Below are 14,680 nucleotides of genomic sequence, written 5' to 3'. Positions count from 1 at the left end.
AAATTGGTACAGCCACTATGGAGAACAGTATGGAGGTTCCTTAAAAAACTAAAATAGAGCTACTATATGATCCAACTATCCCACTCCTGGGCATATATCTGGAGAAAACCATAATTCAAAAAGATACATGCACTGCAATGTTCATAGCAGCACTATTTACAATAGCCAAGACATGGAAGCAACCTAAATGTCCATTGACAGATGAATGGATAAAAAGAAGTGGTCAATTTTACAATGGAATATTACTTAGCCATAAAAAAGAACTGAAATAATGTCAGTTGCAACAACATGGATGGACCTAGAGATTATCATAGTAAGTGAAGTAAGTCAGACAGAGAAAGACAAATATCATATGGTATCACTTGTATATGGAATCAAAAAAAATGATAGAAATGAACTTATTTACAAAACAGAAACAGACTCACAGAATTAGAAAACAAACTTATGGTTACCAAAGGGGAAGGGTGCCGGGTAGGGATAAAGTAGGAGTTTGCGATTAACATACACACCCTGCTATATTTAAAACAGAACCAACAAGGACCTAATGTATAGCACAGGGAAATCTACTCAATATTCTGTAATAAGCTAAATGGGAAAAGAATTTGAAGAAGAATAGATATATGTATAACTGAATCATTTTGCTGTGCACCTGAAACTAACACAACACTATAAATCAATTATAGTCCAATATTAAATAAAATTTTTTAAAAAACAGATAAAGCTCAAAACCTAATGGGGCTTACATTCTAGTTGAGAAAAGTAAGTGAGAGAATAAATAGTTATATAAAATAATTTAATATGGTGATAAAGTGAAAATAAAATAAAATTAGAAACTCCTACTAAAACGTTCATTTGTAAATAAGAGAAAATTGTTACCTCTGGGAGATTTTCAAGTCTATCTTACATGGTCCCAAGATGACTAGAAATATCATGGTCAAAATAGAAAAATAAAAGGGAAACTCCACTCAAAAGAATACAGAAGAATATGAGATCAGGGACCTCGTAAATTCATATACCCATGACAATGAGAACAGGATGTGTGTGGTTCTGCAGTCCCAAAAATCTGTGGCTGTGACCTTTCTCATTGCTAGTGCTGCTTGTATTTTTGGCAGTTTCCTCAGGATCTATGGCCTTAAATGATGCATGGAGAAGGGGGAAAATGGAATTACTCCTTTGTGACATACCTGAATTTAATGCCTTGCAGCAATGTCCCAGATTGTTAGTTTGGGCCTTGCAAAAGTAATATCTCTCCAAGAGGGGCGGGCAAAAATGGAGGCAAGAAAGACGTGGCTGCCTGAAAATAGAGCCATCATATTTAGCCTACAAAAAAGAAGTGGCAGCCAGAAGTAATTATGACCATTATAACATGTATCATTTGTTGAGTACCCACTATGTCTTACGTATTGAAGAGGTGTTTGCATATTTTACCCAAATAAATTCAACAATGCAGTGTAACCTGATTTCCAGGAAAAGTCACATTCAAACTAATAAAATCCAGTCGTCAAAAGTAGTTTTAAAATAGTTCTGTTCATTACTTGCACTTGAAATAAACTCCTTAAAATTAAAAAAAAAAAGTATGCTTTATATTTTTCTTACCAATAAACTATAGTCTTCAGAAGACTTCTTTAAATAAAATATTTAAATCAATCCCCCGCCCCCCAGCAAAAAAAAGAAGGAAACAAAAAGCCAGCTACCTGGCCTGTCTCAAAAAAGTGAAAGAGGATGCAGGCTTGGACTGAGCCATTATTAAGAAACAACTAGGACTGATTGGAAGTACACCTGAATACAGTTGAAACGAATGCTACTATCATTAGAGTTATTGCCTAACACTGTGACTCAAATGAATCCAGGAGATTTGAAGGCTTCTAAATTAGTCTTTTGCTTTCCTATGTTCAAATAAGCTTTCTCCCTCCTTCAGGGTATTTTTATTTTACCTTTATATTATTTTGATCTTTCATTGCTAGAAAATTTTATAACACTGTGACTGGTATATTGAGGTCATCTTGTTTCTGAAGTTGCAGTCAATCATAAATGTTCCTCAAATGAAGTTCTCTCTACTATGGACGAATCTTTCCTACATGATCAGTCTCACTAACTTACAGGAAACAGATGAATGACAGACCGTTCTGAGGGATGGAGACTGGAACTGAGATAAACGGAAGCAGATATGAAAATATTAAAAAAAAATAAATAATGTAAAACATTATCCAACTGCAGCTTCCAGTCACTGTATGTAGCGATCCAATCCATTCATTTCGATGATATTCCCAAGGGAAGTTATACGATGTAAAAGCACAGATTTGTTTAGAATGAGAAAAATCAGTCTAACAATTCTCTCTACTTTCATATTTACAGTCAATTACATGAAATATTGAAGCAGGAAATTACACCAGTATCTAAATCATCCATAAATAATTCAAACTGTCATCTTTTGGCTGATCCACTAAAGGCACTGTTTTTATTTGTGAAACAATTGAGAATTTTAATATAGAATATATGTATATGGGGACTACACCCACAGTGTTTTATTATAAAGCCTGTCATGCTTCCATGTTCCCAAACGATGTTCCTGATGTACAGGTTCAGAAACTGACATTCTATTAAGAGCTAGTAATTAGCAGGCCAGAGGGGATGCCTTACTTTGCATAAAGATGTCTAATAGAGTTTCAAATGTTAGATGGCATTTACAGTAATAATTTTATGATACTGTTCAAAAGACAGAAAACAGTTTATTTTGAACATTAGGCTAACTGATTAATGACTACTTATGAAAATGACTCAAGTGCCTAATATCCACCTATCACTCTATTTGGTGCTTTAGATGAGAAAAGTAAGATAAAATACAGTCCTTCCCACAGGAAGCTGCACTACACTTAAAGAGAGATGTATACATATTTTTTAAATGAGCTTTACATAAAACCATATGATGTTCAGCAGCTTCCTTGTAAATTATATTGTAATTAAATGTCATATTTCAAAAAATTCATTTCTTTTATTAAACTACTTGTGATCAAACCTTCCATTTTATAATTTTTCGATCTTTTTGACTATCACCTAAAGTGGGAGAAAGAACAAGAACATAATTTCAGTTGTCCTCATGTCAAATATCTGGCAGAACCTAAAGCAGCTATCTATATAGTTATAAGGTTCTAGTTGGAAGGAATACAGATAGCCAGGTAAGTGAAGCTTCCTCATGCCATATTAAGTTATGGTTAATTGGACCAAAAATTATGGATATGCTGGTTTTGTAACCATGGAGAAACATACAAAAATAAGCTTTGTAATTTGTAATGATAAATTTATCTATTAAATATTTACTGAGAGTGTACTATGTACTGGCATGTGTTCTAAATACTTAAAATACAGAGATGAATTAAATATACAGCTCACAATGAAAGATACAAACATGTACATTAATAAAAAAGTAAGTATTAGAGTACCTATATTCTAATATTTTGGATGATATTTTGGGAGCCACTGAAAGTACAACTAATCCTTTAAGGGTACAGGTGAGCAGGAAATTAGAGGAGATTTCATTGAGGTAGTGATATTTGAGGTGGGTTCTAAAGGTTAATTTAGAAACTGCATTCTAGGATAAGTCCCCTCTCACCACTCCTATTCTTCCCATTGTGCTGAAAGTCCTGGCCAATGATTTAAGACCAAAAAAAAGTATACTGGGAAGGAAGAAATAATATTATCTTTTTGCAGAAGACATGGCTGTATGTAGAAAATCCCAAAGAATCAACAACAACAAAAATTATTGGAACTAATAAGCAATTATAGCAAGGTTGCAGAATATAAGGTTAATATACAAAAGTCAATTGTGTTCCCTTATACTGGCAGTGAACAACTGAAATTTGACATCAAACAATATCATATACATTAGTACCAAAAAAATAAATAAAGACTTGGGTATAAAGCTAACAAAATATGTACAAGATACATATGAGGAAAACTGTAAAACTCTAATGAAAAAAAAATCAAAGAAAAAAGATCTAACTACATGGACAGATATTCAGATATTCTATGTTCATGGATAGGAAGACTCAATATTGTTAAATATCATTTTTCCCCATCTTAATCTATAAATTCAACGCAATCTAAATCAAATTTCAGCAAGTGACTTATTCTAAAGTTTATATGGAAAGGCAAAAGATCCAGATTAGCCAATATAATATTGAAGAAAAATAAAGTCAGAGGACCAACACTATATGACTTCAACACTTACTACAAAGCTACACTGATCAAAACAGTGTGGTATTGACAAAAAACAAATAGAAAAACAGAGCAATGGAACAGTATAAAGAGGCCAGAAATTTACCCACATAAATATAGACAATTGATCTCTGATAAAGGAGCACAGGCTATTCAACAAAGAATACGTGTTTCCAAAAAATGGTGCTCGAGGGACCTTCAAGATGGTGGAGGAGTAAGATGTGGAGATCACCTTCCTCTCCACAAATACATCAAAAATACATGTACATGTGGAACAACTCCTAAAGAACACATATTGAACGCTGGCAGAAGACCTCAGACTTCCCAAAAGGCAAGAAAATTCCCACATACCTGGGTAGGGCAAAAGAAAAAAAGAAAAACAGAGACAAAAGAATAGGGATGGGACCTGCACCCCTGGGAGGGAGCTGTGAAGGAGGAAAAGTTTCCACACACTAGGAAGCCCCATCACTGACGGAGAACGTGGTGGTTGGGGAGAAGCTTCGGAGCCATAGAGGAGAACGCAGCAACAGAGGTGCAGAGGGCAAAGCAGAGAGATTCCCGCACAGAGGATTGGTGCCAACAAGCACTCACCAGCCTGAGAGGCTTGTCTGCTTACCTGCCGGGGTGGATGGGGGCTAAAGGCTGAGGCTCGGGCTTCGGAGGTCAGATGACAGGGAGAGGACTGGGGTTGGCTGCATGAACACAGTCTGAAGGGGGCTAGTGTGCTACAACTAGCCAGGAGGAAGTCCGGGAAAAAGTCTGGACCTTCTTAAGAGGCAAGAGACCATTGTTTCAGGGGGCACAAGGAGAGGAGATTCAGAGAACCGCCTAAACGAGATCCAGATATGGGTGCGAGCCGCAGCTATCAGCGTGGACACCAGAGATGGGCATGAAATGCTAAGGCGGCTGCCGCTACCACCAAGAATCCTGTGTGGAAGCACAGGTCACTATCCAAACCTCCCCTCCTGGGAGCCAGTGCAGCCTGCCAGGGTACAGTGATCCAGTGACAACTTCCCCAGGAGAACACACAGTGCGCCTCAGGATGTTGTAACATCATGCCGGCCTCTGCAGCCTCAGGCTCGTCCCACATACCATACCCCTCCCTTCCACTGGCCTGAGTGAGCCAGAGCCCCCTAATCAGCCGCTCCTTTAAACCCCTCCTGTCTGGGTAAAGAACAGATGCGAGAGGGAGATCTACATGCAGAGACGAGGCCAAATCCAAAGCTGAACCTCAGGAGCTGTGCTAACAAAGAAGAGAAAGGGAAATTTCTCCAGGCAGCCTCAGGAGAAGCAGATTAAATCTCAACAATAAACTTGAGGTACTGAATCTGTGGAATACTTGAATAGACAACGAATCACCCCAAAATTGAGTCAGTGGATTTTGGTAGCAACTGTAGACTTGGGGTTTGCCATACGTGATTGATTAGTTTCTGATTTATATGCTTATCTTAGTTTACTTTTTAGCACTTGTTATAATTGGTGGGTGTGTTTACTGGTTCGGTGGCTCTTTTCTTTTTTTAATCACTTTTTAAATTTTTTATTTTAATAATATTTAAAAAAAACTTTTAATTTAATAACTTTCATTTTATTTTATTCTTTTTTTCCCCTCCCTTTTCTTCTGAGCTGTGTGGCTGACAGGGTCTTGGTGCTCTGGCTGGGTGTCAGGCATGAGCCTTGGAGGTGGGAGAGCAGAGTTGAGGCACTGGACCACCAGAGACCTCCCAACCCCATGTAATATCAATTGGCAAGAGCCCTCCCAGAGATCTCCGTCTCAACGCTAAGACCTAGCTCCACTCAACGACCAGCAAGCTCCAGTGCTGGACACCCCATGCCAAACAACTAGCAAGACGGGGACACAACTCCATCCATTAGCACAGAGGCTGCCTAAAATCACATTAAGTTCAGAGACACCCCAAAACACACCACCAGACGTGGCCCTGCCCATCAGAAAGACAAGATCCAGCCTCATCCACCAGAACACAGGCACCAGTCCCCTCCACCAGGAAGCCTACATAATACACTAAACCAACCTTAACCACTGGGGGCAGACACCAAAAACAACGGGAACTAAGAACCTGCAGCTTGCAAAAAGGAGACCCCAAACACAGTAAGTTAAGCAAAATGAGAAGACAGAGAAACACACAGCAGATGAAGGTGCAAGGTAAAAACCCACCAGACCAAACAAATAAGGAGGAGTCTACTTGACTCCTCTTCAAGAAGGAGTAGGCAGTCTACTTGAAACAGAATTCAGAGTAATGATAGTAAAGAATACCCAAAATGTTGGAAAAAGAATGGAGAAAATACAAGAAATGTTTAAATAGGACCTAGAAGAACTAAAGAGCAAACAAACAATGATGAACAATACAATAAATGGATTTTAAAATTCTCTAGAAGGAATCAATAGCAGAATAACTGAGGCAGAAGAACGGATAAGTGCCCTGGAAGATAAAACAGTGGAAATAACTACAGCAGAACAGAATAAAGAAAAAAGAATGGAGGACAGTCTCAGAGACCTCTGGGACACATAAAACACACCAACATGCGAATTATAGGGTACCAGAAGAAGAAGAGAAAAAGAAAGGGACTGAGAAAATATTTGAAGATATTATACTTGAAAACTTCCCTAATATGGGAAAGGAAATAGTCAATCAATACCAGGAAGCGCAGAGACTCCCATATGGGATAAATCAAGGAGGAACACATCAAGACACATACTAATCAAATTACCAAAATTAAATACAAAGAAAATATATTAAAAGCAGCAAAGGAAAAGCAACAAATAACATACAAGCTAATCCCCATAAGGTTAACAGCTGATCTTTCAGCAGAAACTCTGCAAGCCAGAAGGGAGTGGCAGGACATATTTAAAGTGATGAAAGGGAAAAACCTACAACCGAGATTAGTCTAACTAGCAAGGATCGCATTCAGATTCGACGGAAAAATTAAAAACTTACAGACAAGCAAAAGCTAGGAGAATTCAGCACCACCAAACCATCTTTACAGCAAATGCTAAAGGAACTTCTCTAGGCAGGAAACACAAGAGAAGGAAAAGACCTACAATAACAAACCGAAAACAATTAAGAAAATGATAATAGGAACATACATATTGATAATTACCTTAAATGTAAATGGATTAAATGCTCCAACCAAGTGACACAGACTGGCTGAATGGATACAAAAACAAGACCCATATATATGCTGCATACAAGAGACCCACTTCAGACCTAGGGACACAAACTGAAAGTGAGGGGATGGAAAAAGATATTCCATGTAAATGGAAATCAAAAGAAAACTGGAGTAGCAATTCTTATATAAGAAAAAATAGACTTTAAATAAAGACTATTAAAAGAGATAAAGAAGGACACTACAAAATGATCTAGGGATCAATCCAAAAAGAAGATATAACAATTGTAAATATTTATGCACCCAACATAGGAGCACCTCAATACATAAGACAAATGCTAACAGACATAAAAGATGAAATCAACAGTAACACAGTAATAGTAGGGCACTTTAACATCCCACTTTCACCAATGGACAGTTCAACCAAAATGAAAATAAATAAAGGAACACAAGCGTTAAATGACACATGAAATAAGATGGACTTAATTGATATTTATAGGACATTCCATTCAAAAACAAAAGAATACACTTTCTTCTCAAGTGCTCATGGAACATTCTCCAGGGTAGATCATATCTTGGGTCACAAATCTAGCGTTGGTAGGTTTAAGAAAACTGAAATTATATCAAGTATCTTTTCTGACCAGAATGCTACGAGACTAGATACCAATTATAGGGAAAAAAAAACAGTAAAATACAAACACATGTAAGCTAAACAATACACTCCTAAATAACCAAGAGATCACTGCAGAAATCAAAGAGGAAATCAGAAAATACCTAGAAACAAAAGACAATGAAAACACCATGGCCCAAATCCTATGGGATGCAGCAAAAGCAGTTCTAAGAGAGAAGTTTATAGCAATACAATCCTACCTAAAGAAACAAGTAAAATCTCAAATAAACAACCTAACCTTACAACTAGGGCAATTAGAGAAAGAAGAAAAAAACCCTCAAAGTTAGGAGAAGGAAAGAAATCATAAAGATCAGATCAGAAATAAATGAAAAAGAAATGAAGGAAATGATAGCATAGATCAATAAAACTAAAAGATGGTTCTTTGAGAAGATAAACAAAATTGATAAACCATTAGCCAGACTCATCAAGAAAAAAAGGGAGAAGACTCAAATCAATAGAATTAGAAATGAAAAAGGAGAAGTAACAACTGACACTGCAGAAATACAAAAGATCATGAGAGATTACTACAAGCAACTCGATGCCAATAAAGTGGACAACCTGGAAGAAATGGACAAATTCTTACAAAAGCACAACCTTCCAAGACTGAACCAGGAAGAAACAGAAAATATAAACAGACCAATCACCAGCACTGAAATTGAAACTGTGATTAAAAATTTTCCAACAAACAAAAGCCCAGGACCACGTGGATTGCCTGGCGAATTCTACCAAACATTTAGAGAAGAGCTAACAGCTATACTTCTCAAACTCTTCCAAAATATAGCAGAGAGAGGAAAACTCTCAAACTCATTCTATGAGGCCACCCTGATACCAAAACCATACAAAGATGTCACAAAAAAAGAAAACTACAGACCAGTATCACTGACGAACATAGATGCAAAAATCCTCAACAAAATACTAGCAAACAGAATCCAACAGCACATTAAAAGGATCATACACCATGATCAAGTGTGATTTATCCCAGGAATGCAAGGATTCGTCAATATACATAAATCAAAGTGACACACCATATTAAAGAACTGAAGGATAAAGACCACATGATAATCTCAATAGATGCAAAAAAATTTTCGACAGAATTCAACACACATTTATGATACAAGCTCTCCAGAAAGTAGGCATAAAGGGAACTCACCTCAACATAATAAAGGCCATATATGACAAACCCACAGGCAACATTGTTCTCAATGGTGAAAAACTGAAAGCATTTCCACTAAGATCAGGAACAAGACAAGGATGCCCACTCTCACCACTATTATTTAACATAATTTTGGAAGTTTTAGCACAGAAATCAGAGAAGTAAAAGAAATAAAAGGCATCCAACTTGGAAACGAAGAAGTAAAACTGTCACCATTTGCAGATGACATGATATTATACATAGAGAATCCTAAAGATGCTACCAGAAAAATACTAGACTCATCAATGAATTTGGTAAAGTAGCAGGATACAAAATTAATGCACAGAAATCTCTTGCATCCCTATACACTAATGATGAAAAATCTGAAAGAGAAATTAATGAAACACTCCCATTTATCACTGCAACAAAAAGAATAAAATACCTAGGAATAAACCTACCTAAGGAGACAAAAGACCTGTATGCAGAAAACTATAAGACACTGATGAAAGAAATTAAAGATGATACAACCAGATGGAGAGACATACCATGTTGCTGCATTGGAAGAATCAACACTGTGAAAATGACTATACTACCCAAAGTAATCTACAGATTCAATGCAATCCCTATCAAACTACCACTGGCATTTTTCACAGAACTAGGAAAAAAAAAAAAAATCACAATTTGCATGGAAACACAAAAGACTCTAAATAGCCAAAGCAATCTTGAGAAAGAAAAATGGAGCTGGAGGAATCAGGTTCCTGGACTTCGGATTATACTACAAAGCTACAGTAATCAAGACAGTATGGTACGGGCACAAAAACAGTAATATAGATCAATTGAACAGGATAGAAAACCCAGAGATAAACCCAGGCACATATGGTCACCTTATCTTTGACAAAGGAGGCAGGAATGTACAGTGGAGAAAGGACAGCCTCTTCAATAAGTGGTGCTGGGAAAACTGGACAGCTACATGTAAAAGAATGATATTAGAACACTCCCTAACACCATACACAAAAATAAACTCAAAATGGATTAAAGACCTAAATGTTAGGCCAGATACTATAAAACTCCTAGAGGAAAACATAGGCAGAACACTCTACGACATAATTCACAGCAAGATCCATTTTGAATCACCTCCTAGAGAAATGGAAATAAAAACAAAAATAAACAAATGGGACCTAATGAAACTTCAAAGCTTTTGCACAGTAAAGGAAACCATAAACAAGACAAAAAGACAACCCTCAGAATGGCAGAAAATATTTGCAAATGAAGCAACTGACAAAGGATTAATCTCCAAAACACACAAGCAGCTTATGCAGCTCAATATCAAAAAAACAAACAACTCAATCCAAAAATGGGCCAAAGAGCCCTGAACCAAGTTGGCAGAGTAGAAGGACGTGCTCCAAGTTGGCAGAGTAGAAGGACGTGCTCTCACTCCCTCTTGTGAGAACACCAGAATCACAACTACCTGCTGGACAATCATCGACAGGAAGACACTGGAACTCACCAAAATAAATACCCCACATCCAAAGACAAAGGAGAAGCCACAATGAGATGGTAAGAGGGGCGCAATCACAGTAAGATCAAGTCCCATAACTGCTGGGTGGGTGACTCACAGACTGGAGAACACTTATACCACAGAAGTCCACCCACTGGAGTGAAGGTTTTGAGCCCCACGTCAGGCTTCCCGACCTGGGTCCAGCAAGGGGAGGAGGAATTCCTAGAGAATCAGACTTTGAACACTAGTGGGATTTGACTGTAGGACTTCGACAGGACTGGGGGAAACAGAGACTCCACTCTTGGAGGGCACACACAAAGTAGTGTGCGCATCGGGACCCAGGAGAAGGAGCAGTGACCCCAAGGGAGACTGAACCAGACCTGCTAGTGTTGGAGGGTCTCCTGCAGAGGCGGGGGGTGGCTGTGGCTCACCGTGGGGACAAGGACACTGGCAGCAGAAGTTCTGGGAGGTATTCCTTGGCGTGAGCCCTCCCAGAGTCCCCTATTAGCCCCACCAAAGAGTGCAGGTAGTCTCCAGTGTTGGGTTGCCTCAGGCCAAACAACCAAGAGGGAGGGAATGCAGCCCCACCCATCAGCAGTCAAGCGGATTAAAGGATGACTGAGCTCTGCCCACCAGAGCAACAGTCAGCTCTATACACCACCAGTTCCTCCCATCAGGAACCTTGCACAAGCCTTTTAGATAGCCTCATCCACCAGAGGGCAGAGAGCAGAAGCAGGAACTACAATCCTTCAGCCTGTGGAACAAAACCCACATTCACAGAAAGATAGACAAGATGAAAAGGCAGAGGGCTATGTACCATATGAAGGAACAAGATAAAACCCCAGAAAAACAACTAAATGAAGTGGAGATAGACAATCTTCCAGAAAAAGAATTCAGAATAATGATAGCGAAGATGATCCGGGACCTCGGAAAAAGAATGGAGGCAAAGATCGAGAAGAGGCAAGAAATGTTTAATAAAGACCTAGAAGAATTAAAGAACAAACAAACAGAGTGAACAATGCAATAACTGAAATGAAAAGTACACTAGAAGGAATCAATAGCAGAATAACTGAGGCAGAAGAACGGATAAGTGACATGGAAGACAGAATGGTGGAATTCACTGTTGCAGAACAGAATAAAGAAAAAAGAATGAAAGGAAATGAAGACAGCCTAAGAGACCTCTAGGACAACATTAAACACAACAACATTCACATTATAGGGGTCCCAGAAGGAGAAGAGAGAAAGGACCTGAGAAAATATTTGAACAGATTATAGTCAAAAACTTCCCTAACATGGTAAAGGAAATAGCCACCCAAGTCCAGGAAGTGCAGGGAGTCCCATACAGGATAAACCCAAGGGGAAACAGGCCGAGACACATAGCAATCAAACTGGCAAAAATTAAAGACAGAAAATTTACTGAAAGCAGCAAGGGAAAAATGACAAATAACATACAAGGGAACTCCCGTAAGGTTAACAGCTGATTTCTCAGCAGAAACTCTACAAGCCAGAAGGGAGTGGCATGATATACTTAAAGTGATGAAAGGGAAGAACCTACAACCAAGATTACTCTATCCAGCAAGGATCTCATTCAGATTCGATGGAGAAATCAAAAGCTTTACAGACAAGCAAAAGCTAAGAGAATTCAGCAACACCAAACCAGCTCTACAACAAATGCTAAAGGAACTTTTCTAAGTGGGAAACACAAGAGAAGGACCTACAAAAACAAACCCAAAACCCAAAAATGGGCCAAAGACCTAAATAGACATTTCTCCAAACAAGATATACAGATTGCCAACGAACACATGAAAAGATGCCCAACATCACTAATCATTAGAGAAATGTAAGCCAAAACTACAATGAGGTATCACCTCACACCAGTCAGAATGGCCATCATCAAAATATCTATAAACAATAAATTCTGGAGAGGGTGTGGTGAAAAGGGAACCCTCTCGCACTGTTGGTGGGAATGTAAATTGATACAGCCACTATGGAGAACAGTATGGAGGTTCTTTAAAAAACTAAAAATAGAACTACCATATGACCCAGCAATCCCATTACTGGGCATATACCCTGAGAAAACCATAATTCAAAAAGAGTCATGTACCACAATGTTCATTGCAGCACTATTTACAATAGCCAGGACATGGAAGCAACCTAAGTGTCCACTGACAGATGAATGGATAAAGAAGATGTGGCACATATATACAATGGAATATTACTCAGCCATAAAAAGAAACGAAATTGAGCTATTTGTAATGAGGTGGATGGACTTAGAGTGTGTCATACAGCGTGACGTAAGTCATAAAGAGAAAAACAAATACGATATGCTAACACATATATATGGAATATAAAACAATAATGGTTCTGAAGAAACTAGGGGTAGGACAGGAATAAAGATACAGAAGTAGAGAATGGACTTGAGGACACGGGAAGGGGGAAGGGTAAACTAGGAAGAAGTGAGAGAGTGGCACGGACATATATACATTACCAAATGTAAAACAGATAGCTATTGGGAAGCAGCCGCATAGCCCAGGGAGATCAGGTCAGTGCTTTGAGACCACCTAGAGGGGTGGGATAGGGAGGGTGGGAGGGAGATGCAAGACGGAGTGGATATGGGGATGTATGTATACGTATAGCTGATTCACTTTGTTATACAGCAGAAACTAACACAACAATGTAAAGCAATTATACTCCAATAAAAATGTTAAAAAAAATGGTGCTGGAATAACTGAATATTTTTATGACAAAAAAAAAAAAAACGGGGAAAAAAAGAATTAAGCCATTGACCTTAAACTTTTCTCAAAAATTAACTCAAAATGTAACACAGACTTAGAGTAATGCATAAACCCACAAAAACTGGAAAATAACATAGGAAAAAAACTAGGTGAATTTGGTTTTGGCAATAGTGTTTAGATATAATACTGAAGGCAAGATCCATGAGAGAAAAAATGATAAATTGGAGTTCGTTAAAATTAAAAACTGCTTCTCTGCAAAGGACACTGTTAAAAGAATGAAAACACAAGTCATAGCTGGGAAAAATTCTTTGTAAAGCACATCTAGTAGAGGACTTGCTTGTATCCAAAATATTCAAAGGATCCTTAAAAATTAACAATGGGAAAACAGACAACTCAGTTAAAAATTGGGCAAAAGTTCTAAATGGAAATCTCACCAAAGAAGACATAGCAAATAAGCATATGAAAATATGTTCATCATCAAATGTCATTAGAGAATTGAAAATTAATACAACAATGATATAGCACTACACACCAATTAGAATGGCCAAAATCCATAGCCCTAATAACATCAAACGCTCACAAGGTGTGGAGCCATCGGAACTCTCATTCATTGCTGGTGGGAATGCAAAATGGTACAGCCACTTTGGAAGACAGTTTGGTAGTTTCTTGCAACACTACACATACTCTTACCATACGATCCAGCAATCACACTCCGTGATACCTGCACGTGGATGTTTATAGCTGCTTTATTCATAATTGTGAAAAACCAGAAGCAACCAAGATGTCCTTCAACAAGTGAATGGATAAACAAACTATGATACATCCATACAATGGAATATTAGCCACAGATTAAAAAGAAATATGTTATCAAGCCACAAAAAGACATGGAGGAACCTCAAATGCATATTGTTAAGTGAAAGGAGCCAGTATGAAAGGCTACACACCGTACGATTTCAATAATATAACATTCCAGAAAAGGCAAAACTACAGACAGTAAACAGATTGGTGTTGCCAGTTCAGTTGTAGCAGGGGAAAGGAATGGGTAAGAAAGGGAGAAAAGGGAGGGAGAGATAAGTGGAGCACAGGAAATTTTTAGGGAAGTGAAACTACTCTGTATGATACTAAAATGGTAGATACATAATATTCTGCATTTGTCAAAATTCATTGAATGTGCAACCAAAGAGTGAACTGTAATGTAAATGGAATTCAGTTAATAGCAATGTATCAATATTGGTTAATCAACTGTTAAAAACATACCACACTGATGCAAGATATTAATAACAGAAGAAATGATGGGAGCAGGGGAA

The sequence above is a fragment of the Tursiops truncatus genome, chromosome 14, assembly GCF_011762595.2.
Source record: "Tursiops truncatus isolate mTurTru1 chromosome 14, mTurTru1.mat.Y, whole genome shotgun sequence".
In the NCBI taxonomy this organism is placed as follows: domain Eukaryota; kingdom Metazoa; phylum Chordata; class Mammalia; order Artiodactyla; family Delphinidae; genus Tursiops; species Tursiops truncatus.
Note: the sequence above shows the minus strand (reverse complement) of the source record.